The sequence below is a fragment of the Grampus griseus genome (assembly GCF_964374135.1).
Source record: "Grampus griseus genome assembly, chromosome: 7".
NCBI classification, from domain to species: domain Eukaryota; kingdom Metazoa; phylum Chordata; class Mammalia; order Artiodactyla; family Delphinidae; genus Grampus; species Grampus griseus.
The window spans coordinates 28408253-28413833 of record NC_139001.1 but is presented as its reverse complement, the minus strand read 5'-3'; the positions used below and the strand labels follow the sequence as shown (position 1 = coordinate 28413833).

Here is a 5581-nt window from a genome sequence, read left to right as displayed (position 1 = left end):
ATCAACATTATATGCCAGCCACTCATCAGAGTCATGGCCTTGGAGATCTGCTTTTCTATTCTTTTTTTAAAATTTATTTTATTGGGGAGCAGCTGATGAGGAGAGAGCCGGCCGGCGATGTGGGACGGTAAGAGAACCCCTGGGGGCATGGCATCGGGCCCCCAAGTGTGGCGGGAGCCTTGAAGAAGCCTGGTTCCACGCCTCTGAAGCGACTCTTTTCGCGACTGCCGCAAGTCCCAAGTGCCAAAGAGATGGATGAAACTGTTTCCGAGTTTTTCAGGAGGACCATCTTGAAAATCCCAATGACTGAAATGATGACAATACTAAAACCTGGAATTTTTTGTCTGAAAATCAACTGCAGACTGAAAACTTCCGTCATAGAAAGGAATCTCTTGTTCAGGACTTGGTTCTGCCTTGTGAGGAGAATCGTGCAAGTCTCAATGATGCAGCCGTTTTAGACATCATTTATACTCAATTTCATCGGCATCAGAAAGTTTGGGATGTTTTTCAGATGAGTAAAGGACCAGGTGAAGACATTGACCTTTTTGATATGGAACAATTCAAAATTCTTAAGAAAAATTCTTAAGAGAGCATTAAAAAATGTGACAGTCAGCTTCAGAGGTGCCGAGGAGAATGCAGTATGGATTCGAATTGCCTGAGGAACACAGTATAGAAAGCCAAACCAGTACAAACCTGCTTACGTGATGTATTATTCCCAAACTCCATATGCCTTCACTTCTTCCTCCCAACTGAAAAGCAATCTACCCCTTCTGGGTCAGGCACTGACAATTGCTAGCAAACACCATCAGACTGTGAAAATGGACCTCAGAAGGCAGTGTCTGGACGCTTTTAAGGCTAATGTTTTTAAACAGTATAATCAGACCTTTGAAACTCAACTCTACTACACCTCTACAAGAAAGAATCCTTGAGCTAGATATAAATATGGATTCAAGGATCATTCATGAAAGCAAAATAGAAAAAGAGAGAGTCCAGAGAGTGACTCAAGAAATTTTTGGAGACCATCCACAACCAAGACTAGAATTTGCACAATACAAGCTTGAAACGAAATTCAAAAGTGACTAAATGGGGGCATCCTGGCTGAGAGAGAAGAACCCCTCCAGTGCCTGGTTAAGTTCTCTAGCCCCCATCTCTGGAAGCACTGAAATCCTTAGCGCCAGCCAGTATTGTAGATGCACAACTTTCTCCAATGCTCACTTGCATACCCAATAAGGCAATGAGTTATTTTAAAATTAGAGATAAATAAGATGTATGTGGTTCTGTAAGCACAGCATCCTTGACTGTATTGCATATGCATTTTAGTTCATGACTAGCTGGAGAGCTTCTATCTGCAAACTTGTTTTAGAGATTCATCCTTGATATTGATGTTTGAGAAATGTTCAGTATAATTCTTGGGACTGATTCTTTCCTCCTCTTGCAAAGCATAGCAGTTGTGGGACTTTAAGATGTGACAGGATGTCTTTTTTTCTCACTCCTGTCTCTCCTCAGTCCTGGAGAGGCCTGGTTCCAGTTGCTGGTTTCCAGGGATTTTCTCTTAAGCCTTGGATCACAGAAAGAAGCACCAAGAAACTATACCCAACTCAAAACTTTCTAGGAGAATCGTAAAATTGGTCCATTCGAAAGGTAGAATTGGACCCATTAAGTTATTATTGCAGGAGGTAGCCCATCAGTTGATTCAGCTATATAAAGTAATGATTTCATTGTAAATATGATACTTCTTATAATCTATTTTATCATACATATGGCATTTGAACTGACCGATAATAACAGGTTTGTGAATAAAGATATTTGAAAACGAGTAACAAAAAAAATAAACAAACAAAAAATTTATTTTATTGAAGTATAGTTGATTTATAATGCTGTGCTAATTTCAGCTTTACAGCAAAGTGATTCAGTTATACATGTATATATTCCTTTCCATATTCTTTTCCACTATGGTTTATCACAGGATATTGACTATAGTTCCCTGTGCTCTACAGTAGGACCTTGTTGTTTATCCATTCTATATATAATAGTTTGCATCTGCTAATCCCAAACTCCCAATCCATTTCTTCCCCACTCCCCCTCCCCTTTGGCAACCACAAGTCTGTTCTCTGTGTCTGTGAGTCTGTTTCTGGGAGATCTGTTTTTCTTACATCCTCTGCACACTAACGCTGCACCACTGTTTCTGTGCCCAGGCACGGGGCAGAGCCGAGCACCAGGCCTCTCTCCTCTCTGTCCACATTCTGTCCCTGCCACAGGTGTTTTCATCTTTGCACCACAGACTTGTAGCTCCCAGCACTTCCCTTTCATCTCCCTGCTGTTTCCTGCTCCTCACATACAAAAGTGTGACACTGGACAGACAGATCTCCCTCTTCAGGCTGAAGCAACGTAAGGAGACTTCACGGCCTTGTCATCACCTAGTTAGCCCTTCTGACTTATCCATATCACTTTTATAAATTTACGGGGCAAAAATCAGAACTCAAGCAGCGTTGGGGCCTAAAATGATGACCAAATTAGAAACTGTAATTTAGGGAAGCAGCTCGATTTCCTAAGTGCTCTCTACTTATGTTTTTTCATCTACTGTCCAACCAACTGCAACCATAAATTGAAGTGCTGTGGTTAGAGAGCACATTTCTGATCAAATAAATCACAAATCTAAGTCAGCCGGTCAAGGCATAACATGCTCTTTTCTCTTTTTACAGTCATAGGAAGCAATAAACGACAAAGGCTTGCATGCAATAAAGCTGTTATCAGACTGTGAGAAAAAAAAAATCCCATACATTAGTGGTTACATTATAGCTACACCAAGCTAATAAATTCAGATGCCTTTTACATGCTAGAGTATTTTCCCATCACAAATGACGTACCAAGTCATGTTTGTCTTTCCAAAGATTTGTCACAGTCATTCCTACCATTCCTGCGTGAATCATCCGGGCTCATCTGTTACGACTTAGAAGATTGTGGCTAATGGTCAATACAATTGAAGTGATAAATGTACACTTGGCTCATGTGAAAGCCCCGGGGGAAGATTTATGGTGGGAGGGCAGTGATATGCGTGGGAATTTCAGTAAGTGGTGGAGCTGAGATACAGAGGGATCAGAATGAGAGAGTGAGACCCAACTATTGAGCTAAGAGAAGCAAAGTTTAGAAAGAACCACTGAATCAAGATCATGGCTGCAAAGGGAAACTTGACTCAAGGAAGGTTTCAGGTCAATGCTAACCCAGATGCCCCAGGTTTGCCCAGGGGACACCTGAGAGCCTTTAGCACTGACAGCTTCTGCTGTGAGATGAGTAATAATTCCCTCTCCTTTTCTTAGAGGACTCTCTTAAAGCCAATGAGATGACGGGTGACAAAAAAGCTTACAAAAATCTTGGTGATGTCCTACATAACTGGAAACAAATGTCGCTCCGTGGCACGTGGGATCCTCCCGGACCGGGGCACGAACCCACGTCCCCTGCATCGGCAGGCGGACTCCCAACCACTGCGCCACCAGGGAAGCCCGATGTTACATCTTTTTAAAAAAGATAATTCCTACCATTACTTTCTTTTGATGTATCATATAATTAAGGAACACTCATTTTAGTGGTGTAGCTAAAAATCAGAACCTACCAATCAATTGCCTTTGGGTTCTGCTTATCTGTATCCAGACCTCTCCTTAAATTTTTCATCAACAGTAGGGAGAAAGTGGGTGCAAATGGCAGAGATCTCAGGAGCAAGAGTGGCCACTGGCATGGACAAGAGGCAAAAGGTGAGAGGTGCCCCATTAAGGTAGCTTTCATTTTTCCTCTATTGAGCTCTTTGCCTAAGTTCAGGACTGGACTTGCTGTGAGGGGAAAAGCCCACATCATTTCCCTATTATGGTAACTGAGCAACTACAGCACATACTTTATCAATTATGTTTCATTTGGGTGAAACTTCACTTTGGAATTTATCGTAAGAAAAATCTTGGGAAAGATGCAGAAAGTAAATCTAGTTTTCTTCTTGTCATTATGTTTATTTTTAAAGAATTAATTTGATCATGGTTTGGTGTTGAGGATGTCTTCAGATGATGCCGAAAGGGTGGTGAACACAGTCCAGAGTAACTTCTTAGCTTTTTTGCCTACCTCAACATACACAAAAGATGACATTCTTAGAGCATTTCTACCTACTAAAGAATTTAAGGAAATGAAGGTCATTGTTATCATACAGGAAGAGTCTTGAATTTGTTTTAAAAGGTGAAAAATTGAAAGAGTTAGATGCTCTAACTGTTGTTAATGACTAATCTCTTGTGACTCCCTCAAAATGGATGGCAACACCCGAGGTGTGCTAATAATATAGTCTGAGATGCTCTTGTCCAGAAACCCTCTTGAGGACTCGAGATCCAGCTGAGACAACTCTTCCCACTCCAGAGTTCCAAGAATTCCACAGAACTCCTCTCACTCCAAACCATAGGATTTCTGGATAAGATGCAAAAACTTTTCAAATATATGTATAGCTTGAAAGGCAATACCTAGGCACCAGAACAGAAGATGGAACTCAAAACTAGAGCAATATGTGTATGAGATGACATCAAAGTCCTGGGGACACTGGGCCCAGTCACAGGCTGTGTATGGCTGTGCATCCATATAGGGATGAAGGCCATGACTGAGGGCTCACACCAGGTGGGGAACTAGAACCAAGACCTCTGCTTAAGAGCAGAGTCCTGGAGGTCTGGCCTACTGTGAAGAGAGCATCAGACACACCACACTGGTTGCATAAAGGAAGCTTGTGCCCTTGGCACTTTGTGCATAAGAAGGAGTCTCCTCTGAGAAATTAAAACTCCATGCAGGGGTTTCCCTGATGATGCAGTGGTTGAGAATCCACCTGCCAATGCAGGGGACACGGGTTCGATCCCTGGTCCGGGAAGATCCCACATGCTGTGGAGCACCTAAGTCCGTGTGCCACAACTACTGAGCCTGTGCTCTAGAGCCCGTGCTCCACAACAAGAGAAGCCACCGCAATGAGAAGCCCACGCACTGCAACGAAGAGTAGCCCCCACTCGCCACAACTAGAGAAAGCCCACGCGCAGCAATGAAGACCCAACACAGCCAAAATTAAATAAATAAAATAAATTTCTAAAAACAAAAACCTATGCAGAGGTATAAGATCTGAATTAATACCATCCACATGGTATGAGAATCCCAAGCCCAGAAATTAGTATGGAAATGGGTCCTGAACGGGGTGCAATTCCCGAGAGCTGGGCTGGAAGCAAACACAAAATCTTTTTTTGAGGACACTTTTGTAATGCAGAGTACCTGGAATATCTAAAGAAACAATGTACCTGCTAAAGATATGCTCACAATTAAAACTTACGGACTACATGAGGAAATGATCCACCATGAGGGAGAGTCGGGAGACAATAAATGAGAGAATTAGCACCCCAGGAACTTGAGATAATACAGAATAAAATAAAACAATTAAGAGACAATAAGGGCTTCCCTGGTGGCGCAGTGGTTGAGAGTCTGCCTGCCGATGCAGGGGACACGGGTTCGTGCCCCGGTCCGGGAAGATCCCACATGCCGCGGAGCGGCTGGGCCCGTGAGCCATGGCCGCTGAGCCTGT

The 5581-nt window shown here is 42.8% G+C and overlaps 1 pseudogene across 1 annotated transcript; it reads left to right on the top strand.

The window, feature by feature from the left end:
- The first annotated feature begins 251 nt into the window (after positions 1–251).
- LOC309824744 (centromere protein N-like) lies at positions 252–1264 on the top strand (annotated as a pseudogene). The gene has a single exon. The product of its transcript is annotated as a centromere protein N-like (transcript).
- The last annotated feature ends 4317 nt before the right edge of the window (positions 1265–5581 follow it).